Source organism: Geotrypetes seraphini, chromosome 3 (assembly GCF_902459505.1).
Source record: "Geotrypetes seraphini chromosome 3, aGeoSer1.1, whole genome shotgun sequence".
In the NCBI taxonomy this organism is placed as follows: Eukaryota; Metazoa; Chordata; class Amphibia; order Gymnophiona; family Dermophiidae; genus Geotrypetes; species Geotrypetes seraphini.
In genome coordinates this window covers 53,415,320-53,431,395 of record NC_047086.1, presented here as the reverse complement: position 1 = coordinate 53,431,395, position 16,076 = coordinate 53,415,320, and the positions used below count along the sequence as shown (strand labels likewise).

Genomic DNA, 16,076 nt, shown 5'->3' with positions numbered 1-16,076 from the left:
CTGCTGCTACTACTATTAATTATTTCTATAGCGCTACCAGATGTACACAGCGCTGTAGAGTCACCCAAAAAAAACCAGTCCGTGCTCTAAAGAGCTTACAATCTAAACAGCCAACACAGGCAAACAGAATGTCATGGAACAGTTAAGGGGAACGGTTAATCAGCTGACTGGGATGGTGAGCAGAGTAGGGTTAAGGATTGAAGGCTATATAAAAAAGGTGGGTTTTAAGTCTGCTTGTAAATTGGAGTAAGTAACTACAGAGGGAGTGACAAAATAGGACTTAGGTACTTTACAAGTGGGTTGGAGAATTAAAAGCAGCATCAAAAAAGTAGACATTTGGCCTGGATATGAATACAGCCAGAGATGGAGTGACTTAGGCAGTCTGCTGCAGGCACACGGGGCAGCAAGATAGAAGGGAAAGAGTCTGGAGTTGGCAGTAGAGGAGAAGGATACAGAAAGGAGAGACTTACTCTGAGTGGAGTTACCAGGGGAAGAGGAGAAGAGAGATACTGAGGAGCTGCAGAGTGAATGCACTTGTAAGTCAACAAGAGGAGTTTGAACTGTATACCGAAGCGAATAGGAAGCCAATGGAGTGACTTGAGGAGTGGGATAATGTGAGCATAGCGACAGTGGCGGAATATAAGCTGTGCAGCAGAATTCTGAACAGATGCCTCTGCCTCAGCCTGAAGAATCATCTGAAGCAGTGCACTCTGGCCCCGATTCTTTTTTTTTTTTTTTTCACAACTTGCTCTTTAAATTGGTAGTTATGAATACACACCACTATATCCCATGGCATTACCAAATATTGGGGAGCTCTCTTGCTATGTTGACAGGCCCTGCAGTTAGTATTGGTATGTCACAAAAAATTTGGTACAATTTTTCATACCATATCTATGAGGTTTGCATATTCCGATGTATCAGGTACACCGCAAATGCAGATATTAAGGAGTCTATTCTGTTTTTCTATATCCAAAAAAGATACAGGAAAATTTTTACATTTATACTAGAAAGTTCAATCAACTATTCAGTCCACCAATTTAGAATCAAGAGAGAAAATAAATTCAATTAATTACACAAATTATACTGATATAGAGTATCGGCAACGGGTAGCCCCCCCCTCCCCCCCCACAGCCGGTAGACAGGTCATTCATCCATGGGCTAAGAAACCAACCCTTCTTTTGGCCAAAAGAAGGGTTGGTTTCTTAGCCCGTGGATGAATGATCTGTTTTTCTAAATCCTTGATCTTCTCTAACAGTTCCCTAAATTGTGTCTAAAGATCATTGTATTTATATTTCCGAGGACCATCATTTTCTCATGCTTCTCTATTCTGATCTCAGTATCCTCTAATCCGCACCCCAGATCTCCTATGCAACTCTCTCCTCTGACAGCTGCTATGTCCCCTTATAGGCTATATAAAAGCTACCTCAGGTCCACTAGGAGAATGGGTAGATGTCTTACCCTGCCATATGCTATTTTGTCCCCATCATCGTCCAACACTCTGGGCTTTGTGGCATCCATCATGCTTTACCTTCTCGGGGCATAGCAGAGCAGCTTAGTATAAGAATTTGTTTCACATTAAATCTCTCTTTCCATGCCATCATGGACCCAGACCAGCTCACTTCCAGATGGAGGAACTATTTATTGCTTCCAGACTGAGAAATGTTTTTTTGTTTTTTTTAAGAGGGGTAGCTTGGACCTCTCTTAAACCTTCATATTGGTCAGTGATGTCACTTCCTCTTCTTAATAATACTCCATTGTAGAGATGATGGGAGGTTGCCTCCCTCACACTTAATACTCCAGTGGTTAACATACCCCAAATAAGCCAAACTGACAGCATTAGGAAATATATATTTATATTTTTTAACTGGCTAAGACAAATGTGTGTGTGTGTATGCTGGCACAAACATTTATGTTACTATTCTGCAACATACCCTGAAATGTGCTGGCATATACATATTTGTATACTGCTTTACAATCCGCTGAAAGTTTTCTACAGTGGATATTTATGCCCCAAACATTCAGCACATTTATGTCCATTTCTCCCGTACCTTAGAACAGTTTCTACAACAGCAGATTCTATTCTAAAATCAGGGCTGTGGAGTCGGTAGATAAATGTTCTGACTCCGACTCCTCAGTTTTTTTGTATTTCTGACTCCAACTCCCCGACTCCGACTCCTCAGTTTTTTGTACTTCTGACTCCGACTCCGCGTGAAACAAGATCTTCATCCGCGTAAAAAGATGTTGTGCGTATGGTGGGAGAGCTTGGTTGGATGAATTTTTCGAGTCTACACCAGGTGATTTCTACCAACGAGGTATTGAAAACCTTGTTGAACGTTGGAAATAAGTTGTAAACAACAACAAGGGAGAATACATTTATAAGTATTGGTGCTCCGAATTGTGCGTTGCGTGCCATATAGTGAAGCACGTGTTCGATTTGCGGTTATGTGAGGCACTGCATGCATTGGTCTTTATTCTTACAGTAGAGAAGTCATTAATTATAACTTTTTGTGAATTGGGACATTTAAACTTGCTTTTTTTAAATTTCAATCTAAATTTAGTCGGAGTCGGTGCATTGTTTGGCAACTCCGACTCCGACTCCAGGTACCCAAAATTTCCTCCGACTCTGACTCCTCGACTCCGACTCTACAGCTCTGTCTAAAATACCAGTGAAACCTGAGACATCCTGACCTGTACGCCAATTCCAACTTCTATGCCTTTTCTAAAGTGAGGCTGCCTACTATTAAAAGCATCCAGACTTGCTTGACAGATTTAAAATGTGCAAAAAGTATTGTATTTTGGGCTTTCACTTTCATATTTCATCTCTGTTATTAAACTTGGACAAACATTCCAACAAATTAAAGGAATAAGAGAATCCATCAGTACAGTTAGGGAAGAGAGCAAAAGACAATTTGAAAAGAAGAAGCTCTTCAGAAAGTTAGATCGACCATCAAAGAAAAAATCAAGTGACAAATGCATAAGTACATTGGGAAATGTAAAGTTTTACTTGAGAAATCATTCGTTGATCATAACTAGACACATGAATGGTTAAGGGGGAGATGATGCAAAACCTACGGATCCACATTGATAGTTGCGGCCTAGGAAGGTGAACTATGGACAGTATGGTTCACAAGCAGCTCAGAAAAAATTGATACAACAGACATCTGTCGATTCCGTAAGCAGCAGCTGAAAATGGTTACCTTTTGTAGATAGCTGTGAATTTGGTGGAAAATTTCATCTCATCTACTGGAAACTTTGTAAGCATTACAATATTATTATACCAGAAAAGCACGGGAACCACCACCCAAAGAGAATTATAGAGAAGGAAGATGTTATGATCAGTGTTCTTTCTAAACCATACACATGTGCGTGCACACATGCCTAGCAATTGCACAAACAAATGTTTTGGTGTCTTTCTTTGTTATGAACATCGTCTTTACTGCACATGTTGAGTAGAGGCTGAAAAACTGCACACAAAATGCTTTCATCTGCACATGGGCCAGAAAAAAAAAAAAGAGAGAGAACATTGCTTGGAACATTCCCATTCTAACCAACAAAAAGCTGGATACAAAAAAGACAGATATACTAGTGAAGAAAAAAAAAACCCACACGAACTGCATTGATGAAGGTGTTGGTGCAAAGAGATTATTTTGTGAATCATCGTAGACAGAGAGAAATCCTCAAATACCAAGATATGTGGCATAAAAATACAGAATTATTTCCCACTGTATTGGGCATATGTTGATAAATTGCCTATACATGTTATGGAGTCCAGAAGGAAGCTCTTTTGAGCACAATACAAGTAATACAGCACACATGTGCGATAAATCTGTGAGCTTGAGAGACTGAAAACCTACTCCCCCATTCTACGCCTTAGGAGTGAGGCTCTTTATTGTCATGATAATGTATGCCCAAAATTAACCCATTTGGAGATGCTGCCCCATCTCCTAAATTGACACCTGCTCGTATAAAAGAGCTATTGCTCTTTGTTCCAACAGCTGCCACCGTGAGAACCCAGGTGATCAGGCCTTCTCTAAGTCTCGAGACCACACAGAAGTAAGTGTTGCAACCATTGTTAAACCTGCGTTGGTACTCCAGCAGTCATCATCTGGTCCATCTCTAATAACTGAAGATACAATACCATCCAAGAAGCATGTGATAGATTTTAGATTTACCCTGTTAACACCAGTGAGGTCTGATAACCAGAGAGATTGCTTCCAATATCCTGATGTTTGCATACTCATCAGAGAACCAAAGTTAGAATCTTAACAAGTAATAATAATAATAATTTATTTCTTATATACTGCCAAAGCCGTATATAAGGCGGTTTACAATAAAGAAGGGCTGGACAAACAGCGAAATTTGGTACAATCAGCGAAAGAAGATACAATTAAGAGGGCTGGACAATCAGCGCATATTTGGGACAGGATATAGGTACAATATAATATAAGAAGGACTGGACTATCAGCGAATATTGGTACATCAGCGAATGAAGATACAATTAAAGGGATGGTACAATCAGTGTATGTTGAGACAGGATACAAGTACAATATAATATGAGAAGGACTGGACCATCGGCGAAAATTGGTACTATCAGCAAATGAAGATAAAATTAAAGGGAAGTAGGAACAGGTACAATATAATATAAGGGGTCATATGTAAGGAGCAGAGAACGGGGGGGAAGCTAAGAGATCTTGGGAACAAGAGGACGGGCATATGGGATTTAGGTTATAAATCAGTTAAATAGGTTAGTTTTTAATAATTTCCTGAAATCAAGGTAGGATGAGGAGTGCGAGATAATATTGCCCAGCCAATCGTTTAGTTGACCTGCTTGGAAGGCAAGAGTTCTATTTAGGAATCTTTTGTAATCGCAGCCCTTTAGAGTTTGGTGGCTGAACAGATGGGTTTTGCGTGTGGGTCTGGAAGGGCGGTCTAAGATAAAGTGGGGAACCAAGTATAAGGGGGTCGAACCAAGGATGGATTTGAAACAGAAACAGGGAAATTTGAACTGTATTCTTGCTTCCAAGGGTAGCCAGTGGAGTAGAGAAAGTATGCAGAGCATGGTTCATAGAATTCTTTCTAACTTCTGCATGTAATTGCGTGTGGGGGGGTACATGTTTGTGTCTGTGCATCGGTATGTGTATGTCACATCAGGGAAGTAGAAAAAGAGGTAGTTTGAAAGATTCTTATTTCTTTCTCAGTATATTAAAGAGTCAATCAATATACGTATACAGTACTCCCCCGAAATTCACGGAGGTTGCGTTCCAGGAGCACCCGCAAATTTCAAAAAACCGCAATAATTGGATGTGGTTTAGGAGCAGGGATCAGAGGCGGGAGAGGGCTGCAGTGGCAGCTGAAGCGGCTTCTGCGAGTGCCTATGCAGGTGGTGGCGCTTGCAGCTTCAACCCTGACCGGGATTGCTGGTCTGGCAAAGCGGATCGGGTGAGGGGGGGGCGGAGGATGCACATGGCGGTGTCACGGAAGAGGCGGACAGAGGATATTTTTTTCTGAGGAAAAAAACCCGCAAATGACTGAGGCCGCAAACACTGAACCGTGACTTCGCGGAGTAGTGCTGTACTGTAATTGTTGCAGTTCCCGGGTTGCCGATTCTGGGAAGGGACAACTGCAACAATCATGACACAAGCTGCAGAAGCCTAAGAGAACACAGGTACTGTATACCATAGTTGTTTGAACTACTACTTCCAAAGAAACATGCCAGGGCACTCTCTTCCGTCCTCTATCACATCTATACGAAATTCTCTTCCAGATCAACTCCTTCCTTCCTGCAACTAGAGCAGCCTTCCAGTCCACCCACTGCCTTCCCATTGGCTAGATCCTACCTAAAATCTCTGCCGCTAGCTACAATGGAAGCAGGCAGGGCAAGCTCTCTTACATGGAGTAGGAATGGGGGTGGGATGGGAGATTGCTAGAGAACTGCACATATAAAGTTTTAAAATTGGAGAAGGTGTTCAGACGCATTGCCAATCCTTCTGCCTCCTGGCCATGATCATGAAGGATGATATAAGCACATTGAAGTTCTATTTCTCAATTTCTTTGTGAAAAGTCTCTTAAAATTCTTATCCATTCTTTCGTCTTATCTAAGATAGACTATTGTAACTCTCTATATAATGGTATTGCTCAAAAGGAACTTAAACGCCTTCAGATTATTCAAAACACATCTATAAAATTGATTACTAAAGCAAGGAAATTCGACCATGTGACACCTCTTCTTAGGGAAGCCCATTGGCTACCAGTCACACATCGTGTAACTTATAAAATATGCCTGCTTACATATAAAACTCTTCTTTTCAAAACCCCAGCATTCATTCATAAATATTTGATTCCATATACTACTAATCGAATATTAAGATCTACAAAACAACATCTGCTATCGGTCCCCTCTCTTAAATTCATAAATACTCGACGACAAGTTATCTTTTCTGTTTCAGCACCCCAAATCTGGAATTCTCTCCCTATCTATCTAAGGGAAGAAACAAACATAGAAAAATTCAAAGGTAAGCTGAAGAGTTTTCTCTTTAAAGATGCCTTTTCTACTTAATCATTTCTACACAAATTAATAAGAATTCTTTTACCTCTAATCTTTTACTGAAATATTCAGCCTTTTCCTTTCCTTATGTATTTTCCCTACTTGTTTTTCTATCTTTAAAATATATTGTAACTTTTACCCACGCTTTTCCTCATGTATCATGTTTTGTCTTGTTTTTCGTTTTTTTCGTTTTTGTCAATAGTATTTTTTCTGTCAATAATATGTTCAGTCTTATTCAGTGTATTATTCCCTTTTTATTGTAATTTTAGTAACATGTACATCGCTTAGAATGTGGATTAAGCGATTAATCAAATTTTTAATAAACTTGAAACTTGAAAGTAAACATTATTGTAAAATTTTGCTGACTTTTGAAAAAACCAGCAGACATTTGGCAATCCTAGCCATCTGAGTCCTGAGCATATCTCATAGTTTTTGCCTAAACATGTGGCTGTGCCCATGGCATATAGGGGTAGTTGTGGGGTAGTAGTTTTGGAAGTGGGGCAGTTGCAAGATAATTTTTTGTTGTCAGTTGTGTTGGTAGTGGCAGGATTATCAAGCAGCTGCAGGGGGACAGGAGGGAATACCACCTTTCAAACTGCCTTGTTCTGTTCCCTGACCGCTACATAACATAAGAACATAACATTACTCATACTGGGTCCAAACAGTGGTTCATCTAGCCCAGTATCTTTCTTCCAATAGTGGCCAATCCAGGTCACAACTACCTGGTAGAAACCAAGTAGTAGCAACATTCCATGCTACCAATCCCAGGGCAAGAAGTGGCTTCCACTAATGTCTCTCTCCATAGCAGACTATGGACTTTTCCTCCAGGAATTGGCCAAACGTTTTTTAAACCCAGATACACTAGCAAGTTTCAAGTTTATTAAGGTTTGTTATACACGCAATGTCAAATAATTCAATGCGTATAACATTTTAAAAATAGGGAACAAAACAGTTTATACAATTAAATACATAGTATATACGTACAAATAAATAACTGGTACAGAAGGCGAGGGGGATGAACTACAATCTTTAAAGAAAGTGAAGAAACATTTAGGGAAAACATCTGGTGGGTAACAAGAAAAGATAAAAGAGCAAAGATAAGCATAGAAGAGAAATTTGCGACCTAGGCACAGGTCTAATTAAAATTTAAGTTATTATATCCTCTGGCAACAAGTTCCAGAGCTTTAACTATTCACTGAGTGAAAAAATATTTCCTACTACTTATTTTTAAAAGTTATTACCACATAGCTTCAATGAGTGTCCCTTAGTCTTTTTAATTTTTGAATAGTAAAATAAATACATAATTAATTCACTTTTATCTGTTCTATACCACTCAGGATTTTGTAGACTTCAATCATTTTCCTCCTCAGCCATCTCTATTCCAAGCTGAAAATATCTAACCTTTTTAGCCTTTCCTTGTATGAGAGGAGTTCTATGCCCTTTATCATTTTGATCATTCTTCTTTGAACCTTTTCTTCTTAAGTGCCATCGACTCGTGCTCGAGTTCTAGCAACTTGATGAATTACAGATTTAAAAAGAAATCGGTTTTGTGCTTGTCTGTTAAGGTCCTCCAGTGTCATCCCCACTGTTGTTTTCAATGTGTCCAGCCATCTGATTGCAAGCCACCTCTTCTGGTTCCTTCAATCTTTCCAAACATGATGTCCTTTTCCAATGATCTTTCTCTTCTGACAGTATGACCAAAATAAGACAGTCTTAACTTCATCATTTGAGCTTCCAGTGATATAGCCAGTTTGATCTCTTCCAGTTCGATTTGTTAGTTCCTGGTGTTGCACAGCAGGCATAAAATCCTTCTCCAAAACCAAAGCTCAAATGAGTCAAACTTTCTGTCTTGTTTCCGTAATTGACCACCAAGAAAATGAATGTGTGGACAAGTCTGATTGTCATTTGGAGTGTTATTTCCTTGCCTTTGAATATTTTGTTGAGAGCCTTCACTGAAGAGTGGCCAAGTGCTATTCTACGGGGTATTTCTTCACTGCTAGTTACGTCTTTGTTTACAAAAAAAGCCCAGTTGATTGAAATAAAGGAGGTGGTGGAGACGAAGACTGTGCCTGAATTCAAGAATAGGATAGGCAGGTGGGATTTCTTAGAGAGAGGAAGAGATAATGGTTACTGCAGATGGGCAGACGATGGGCCATTTGGCCTTTATCTGCCATCATTTCTCTGTTTCAATTCTGCTATATATCTTTTTTGAGATATGGCGACCAAAACTGAATGCAATACTCAAGGTGAAGTCACACCATGGAGCATTATAATAGTCTTGGTCTTATTTCCCATCCCTTTTGTAATAATTCCTGCCCACATACTGGGTAGAAGATAGATATATATATAGAAGGATATAGCGGTATATAAGAAATAAATTACATTACATTACATTACATATCTACACTGACAACTAGATCTTTTTCTTGTATGCTGACTGCCAAGTAACTATGATTTGGTTATTCTTCAGACATCCCCCCCCCTTTCGAAAATTCCATGATTAAGTCACCAAAACAGGAGGGAATAATTCTGGGACAACCTAAACAAACTGTTGTATACAGTACTCATATGGATAAAAAATCTTGAATCTTTAAACAAAACTTTATTAAGGCACATTATAGTTGTTTGCGCAAGGGCAGTGTGTTTTCTCTCGTGCTTTTTCCGAGAAAGATTAGCAGTTTCTTCTCCTTTCTTTGTTTTGCATAACATAACATTAGTTTATTTAGATACAGCTACAAAGGTGATTGATGTCGCTGTCCTATGCAGAGAAAAGTTTAATTTTAATTTACCCCCTCTTTTACTAAGATGCGCTAACTGATTAGCACGCGCTAATCAAATTAGCGTGCGTTAAATGCTAACGCATCCATAGACTAACATGCATGCATTATCATTTAGTGTGCGCTAATCAGTTAGCGCACCTTAGAAAAAGAGGGCCTTAATGTGGTGTCTTATATACCGCTAAATCTCCCAAAATATTAAGCGGTTTACAAAACAATGAAATTGACTTAAGTAATGGCCAAATATCTAATCTATATAAAGATAAGGAAGAGGGAAAATATAATACAATAAATTCAATATTATAGGTGTGTAAAAGGCACAACAAAAGGGACAACTTCAATATCAAAAAATCCCAGAGAAAAATCCTAAAACTAAAACAGGAAAAAAAATAGCAAAATTAAACCCAACAAAAATAAAGCAAAAAGAAAATAAAAATAAACCCCAGTCATTCTCACCACCCTCAGCCTCAGACAGCTTGTAATTCCATGTCCCCAGTCGAGCCAGGCCATCCCGGGCGAGTACCACAAAAGCGACTCCTCCACCAGGACTGTAGAGTCGGGAGTCGAGGAGTCGGAGACTATTTTGGGTACCGGAGTTGGAGTCTGAGTCGAAGGATTTATCTACCGACTCCACAGCCCTATCCTCCACTTCAATTTTCCTGCTCCTGAAAGGCTGGAACCAAACGCTGCAGCTCCGCCAGCCTGCTCTGAGATGGCAAAATGAAGAGAGGTGGTCCGTCCTCCCATGGGACTCCAGAAGAAGTCATGGGCTGAGAGCTGGATGCAAGCTGAGGCTCTGGGCTGAAATCTGGGTGTAAGAGGCATTCTCCATGCCATTAGGGCAGCACCACTGCAGCACCAGCCATAAATTCTGGTTCATTTTAGATGGTTTGTTAGATGGCCCTTTTTGGATTGTAGATCACACATCTGAGTCTCTCACCAGCTTTTCTAAAATCAACAGTAATATGAAAACTTAGGAACCAAAGCCAAAATATTAGTCAGAGGGAACCAGCCACAGGAGCTTAGCAGTGGAGGTCTAGAGCATCTTTCCTTCTGACTGATTACATCCAGACAACTTTAAAGAGAGGGGGAAGAATCGGACCATCAAGCCTTGCATTGAAGAATGCTGGTGTAGAAGCACTGAGGCTGAGATAGACATTAAAGAATGGCATGGGATTGTTTCCCGCAGTTATTCATGGGGACGGGAACGGTGATGAATTTTGTCACCATGTCATTCTCTATGCCAGAGCATAGGGGAGGGGTGGAGAGAGAGTGAAGCTGAAATGAATCATGGACAAAGGAGAGAAGGGGGCACAGGATAGACAGTTTATGGAAAGGACATAGAAAGAGGGAAGATGCCATATGGAAGAGAAAGGGGGCAGAGACTGGATGGAAGAGAAAGGGGGCAGATGTAGTGAGGAAGGAGAGAGTGAAGAGAAGATGAATAATGATTAAAGCAGAAGTGACAACAGGTTAAAAAAAATTATTTTTGTTGCTTTAGAATATAGTATTGTGGCTGTATTGATAAATGCTTAAAAATAGAAAATGGAAATAAGGGTGATCTTATTAGACTAGACTAATTTTAATATATTTTTGACAGAGTTTCAGAGACCAAAACCCACTTCCTTAAGTCAGGACAGGGAAGGCCACCATAATTACAATATACTGTACTGACCTGAGGAAGGGGGTTTTGGCATCTGAAAGCTATTTGAAAAATGTACTAGTCCAATAAAATGATATTTTCTTATTTTCCATTTTTATTTGTTCATTTGTAAAGTGGTAATTGTTATTTGTCAGGCTTTTCAAATCTACCTCTTCTGTCTTTATATTTTGCACGGTATTAGGGGATATGTACGACTGTTTCTGTGGCAATGCATTGTATGCAGAGTCTGGCTTCTTGGCGGTTCAGATTAACTTTTGTCTACATATTTCTATTTTTAGTTTGAGATTACTTATTCCTTACTGAATGAGGGTGTATCTGTATTTTGTGTGTATGAAAAGGACATGGTTTTCTGTTAGGTTTGACTGTGCAGGATCAATCTCTATTATCTGGCTTGTTTAGTTTTACAATGGGTGTACTAATTGTTTTAGTGTTCACTGCAGCGTTTAAGATGCTGCCGTTTCCTAGATGCACCCTTGTGTGACTCATGGATTATTACTAAAAATATTTTTTTATATAGAGCAGGGAGGTGTCAAATATACTAGGTACACTACTAGTTGTTACTATGAGTTTTTGGCTCTGTGGCAAGTATCTCTTCTTTTTTTAATTTTTTTTTTTTTTTATTAGAACATATGAATAAATGATACAAAAATCAGCACTTATATCTACCAGATAATAATATAATATGCATATCACCCCCCTTCCACCCTCCCACCCTCCCTGGATGTGTGTAAAATTCATTAAAAAATCAGAGTCTTATACTAAAGATCAATTCTTTATAAACTGGTCCCCAAATCTCTTTAATTTAATTTAAGTTTCTCTTCATACTCTTTTAACCTTTTAAAAAATTAGTGCTTGCATCTAACTTTGTTGTAAGTTTCTGTGCTACAGAATCTAGAATTCCATTTTCAATATAAAAACTATGGACATATTTGGGGGGAGGGCTCATCTTTTCTGAAGCCCCTGGTACAATATGGTCCATTTCAAACTCGGTGTGTCTATTTAGCAGTTTTTCCCCATTCTGTTTAATTTTCAAGGAGTTATTTTGTCCTCAGACTGATACGTTTGACCCCTCTTGTCATTCTTTTCAAATACTACTGGAAAGACTAAAAGTGAGTACACAAAGATAGCTTTGTGAAACCCAAAGCTTCTGCCACAGCTTTTTAGCTTTTTGCCACCCACAGGCTGCTTCTAGTTTGACACACAAAACTTTTCTGCAATTATCCAAGGTCAGTGTCTTAAAATTGCTCCAAGCGCTGACTGTGCTTTTTATTCCCCTTATCCCCATGCCACAAGTGCCTTTGCTCTAGGCTTCTTTATACTGCATACTATAAGTGATTGAATTCAGATAGCTCAAACCAGACATAATAAAATCATTCCAGCCTCATCCTGGAGTTGCTTCCATTCCCAAGAAATGCCTAGAATCAACACTTCCCGTCTCCAAAAGTTACGGTTTTAATTATTCTTTTTGGAATTCTGGGGTTAGGAAAGATACAATTAATGTAGTGAAGTGCCCAGATTTGGCTAAGGAGACTCAGCGAAGGAGACGTGAATTCTTACTAAGGAAACCTGGTGTTATAGCTCTAGGAGCTACATTTTACTTGCGACATTCATGTAAATGTGTAATTAATTATCGTTCACATAAATTTGTTTTCTTTGAGCCATCTCAACTGACAACCTTTCTCTCAACTTCATGTTTGGAGAAAGATGGAACATGAGTGCTAAGTTTAAGAAAGGGTGTACTGACCTTAGTCAACTAGTATATTTTTGTAATTTAAATTTTCTTTATATTTTCGCCTATCATCCAACTTGGATCTTGATTTTTATAATGTTTTCTTGCTGAATTTATTTTCTTGCTGAATTTCCTTTCTGTACAAGTTATACTTGATTATATTGAAAATTCAATAAATATATATAAACATAATGTAGTGAAGTGCAAGCCAGGTCTCCTGACAAAAAAAAGATTTGTTAGGGAAATTTTATTAGCTTTGTGATATGGTTATAGCTTTGTTTCCTCCCCACACCCCACTTATCTATTTAATTCTTGTAGGAGCTCTTGCTCTTTTTTTTGTTACCAGAAATCATCATGAATGCAAGATTTGTTTCCAGCCATCTCATTTTCACAGAATTTTGAACCCACGAGGGACACAGATGCAAACTCTCCCCTAGGCAAAAATTATCTTCCTTCAAGGCCTGACTAAAGCAGTGTGCATATTATGAGCAAAAAACAAAAAATGAAACAGAAAAAGCACAATCTGCCCCCCTCCCCAGGAATTTCCCATCACTGAACACTGCCTCTTGCATCAAAACTGTTCTCCAGCAAGATACAGTAAATTGTTTATGAAAACGCTGCTTATGTTTTTCTTTGTACATCGTCTTAGCTTCTGTCCAACAAAATAAATGATATTTACCCAGACAATTTGAGTCATTTCTCCACTGATTTTCCTCTTTATTGTAATAAAACACTGAAATTCCATTTAAAAAGTACCATAGTTTTATGCACGCTTACACATGAAACACATGGAAATTGTGGGCAAGGAGCCGGCCGGAGCCATCAGCAAAGGCTGGCCACAAAGAGGAGGGTGCTTACTGGAAACTGGGGAGGGTTGGAATGGAAGGAAGGGCAGGTAGGAAAGAAGATAGGGCAGGAGGGCTCCAGGCAGATCAGGGACCAATTGGGAGTTGAAGAGGTACGGGAGGGGCAACTGAACTCAAGAAGGGTTTAATTCCCCTTTTTTGTGGCTTGCTGTACCTCCGAGCGCCCCTACAATGTCGTGCCAACCGACATCATTCCATTTCAACAGTAGATCGCTCAGGATCGGCAGTGCCTGGAGGATCCATTCACATGGGCGCAAACAGGCCTGGATGAAATTGGAGCAGCAGCAGGGGACCCAAGCTATAACAGGGTCCGAATCGGGCCATAAGTGTACAGCCCTCGATGGAGACTGCCCCAACTTTGTGGTTGGCCAAGAACTTTTCAGTGGCCTCTTGTACAATGTTTGTTCTCTTCCACACCCATATCTGAAAGACAATCCAATTATCTTCCCAGATGATGTAAAAACACAGGCAACCAAATCTTTAAGAAAGTTGTACCAAAACCAGTTCAAAATACCCTATACAACCCTATACAACCTACCTTAAAACTCCTAGGAGTAACACTAGACAGATGCTGCACAATGCAGGCCCAAATCAACAAGACCACCCAGAAAGCATTTCTAACCATGCGCAATTTAAGACAAATCAGAAAATTCTTCGACAAAGAGCAATATAGGCTAGTAGTCCAATCCCTAGTACTAGGTCTATTGGACTACTGCAACATACTCTATCTACCTTGCCCTGCAACAATGATAAAACAACTACAGACAATTCAAAACACTGCACTCAGATTAATCTACTCACTGAGAAAATTTGACCACGTCACCGCGGCCTACCTGGACTCACACTGGTTACCAATACAAGCATGAATTCAATTCAAACTATACTGTCTATTATTCAAAGCAATAAATGGCATAGCCCCCAATTACCTAAACAACCGCCTGTACCAAAACGCCACCACTAGGCAAAGAAGAACTAAGACCCCTTTTACCTACCTCCCACTCAAAGGCACCCAGCGCAAGAAGATATTTGACAGTCTGCTGGCGACGCATGCAGCGAAACTGGACCACACTATCTCCAACCTGCTGATAACAACAAACGACTACAAATATTTTCGCAAAGAAATCAAAACCCACCTATTCAAAAAAATTTATACAGATGCCTTAACCCCAAACAGACCCCCCTCAACGCAACTCCCCCCTCCTCCCCCCTTCACCAGTTCCCTTCTCTTTAGCCTCAAGCATGTCAACTGCTTCCCTAACGGTATATATACTGGATCTGCACTATTTCCTATTTGTACAGCATCTTGTAGCTCTTGAAATATACAGCTCCATTATTCTTGTAACTTCTCCTGGAAATGACCAGAATTCTCTCTGTAATTATCCTGGAAATGTCCAGTTGTCTCTTTTGTAATCCGCCCAGAACTGCAAGGTTGAGGCGAAATAGAAATCAGTAATGTAATGTAATGTAAAATGGAAGGCTCTATTTATGATTTACAAACAGCTGAACAGAAAGTTGCCCCTTTTTATATTTTAATAAAAAGATTTAAATATAAAATAAGTTTTTGAGGTATGTGCAGATGAGGACAGAGCCTGCGGAGACAGGGTGGGGATGGGGATAGCCAAGAGTGTCAAACTCAATCACATAAGGGGCCGAAATCTAAAACATAGGCTAAATCGCGGGCCAAATTTTTTATTAAGATACTTAGGGGTCCTTTTATTAAGGTATGCTAACCGATTTAGCGTGTGCTAAATGCGCACCTTAATAAAAAGGACCCCTTAGTAGAAGTATAGGGGTACAGTCTCTGCAAACCCACGCTGACTCTGTGATATAAACAAAATAAAGAAAGACTTCCTCTCTTTTAGGTCCTAGTTCACGCCTGCTGTCTAACACCAGCTCTGGCAGGATACACATTTCAAATCTGACATAATCACAAAACAGAAAATAAAATTATTTTTTCTACCTTTTGTTCTCTCGTCAGGATTAAAATCATGTTGTGGTCCCAGGCTCTGGTTGTCTGCTGATAACTCGCTTGCCAGGGTCTCCTCCTTCTTTCCTTCCGTTTCCCTTCCCTTCTCCGGAAGTCTGGCATCTTTCTTTTTGGCCCGAGATTTGGCATGACGTTCCATCCCTCCCTGAGTTCCGGCTTCCTGGTCTCATATTAAAGCAGCCTGCAGAGGATTGCCGGTCGGCTGTAATGATCTTAGCAGGCTGCTGTCGGTCTCCGCAGCACATTCCCTCTGCTGCAGTCCTGCCCCTCCTCTGCAGCAGAGGGAAACGTGCTGCTGAGGCTACAGCAGCCTGCTAGGATCGCTACAGCCGACCGGCGATCCTCTGCAGGCTGCTTTAATGTGAGGCCGGGATGGAGGGAGGGAAGGAAAGGCGGGCCAAATTGTGGGAACATTTAATTAACCTGCAGGCCAAATTTGGCCCACAGGCCTGAGTTTGACATCCCTGGGGTAGATCCTGTGAGAACACAGCAGAGATGGAGACAGAGCCG

At 40.1% G+C, this 16,076-nt stretch overlaps 1 protein-coding gene across 1 annotated transcript in view; it reads left to right on the top strand.

The window, feature by feature from the left end:
* Positions 1-16,076, top strand: part of OGFRL1 (opioid growth factor receptor like 1) — a 70,804-nt gene that overhangs the window by 29,262 nt on the left and 25,466 nt on the right. The window lies entirely within an intron of this gene.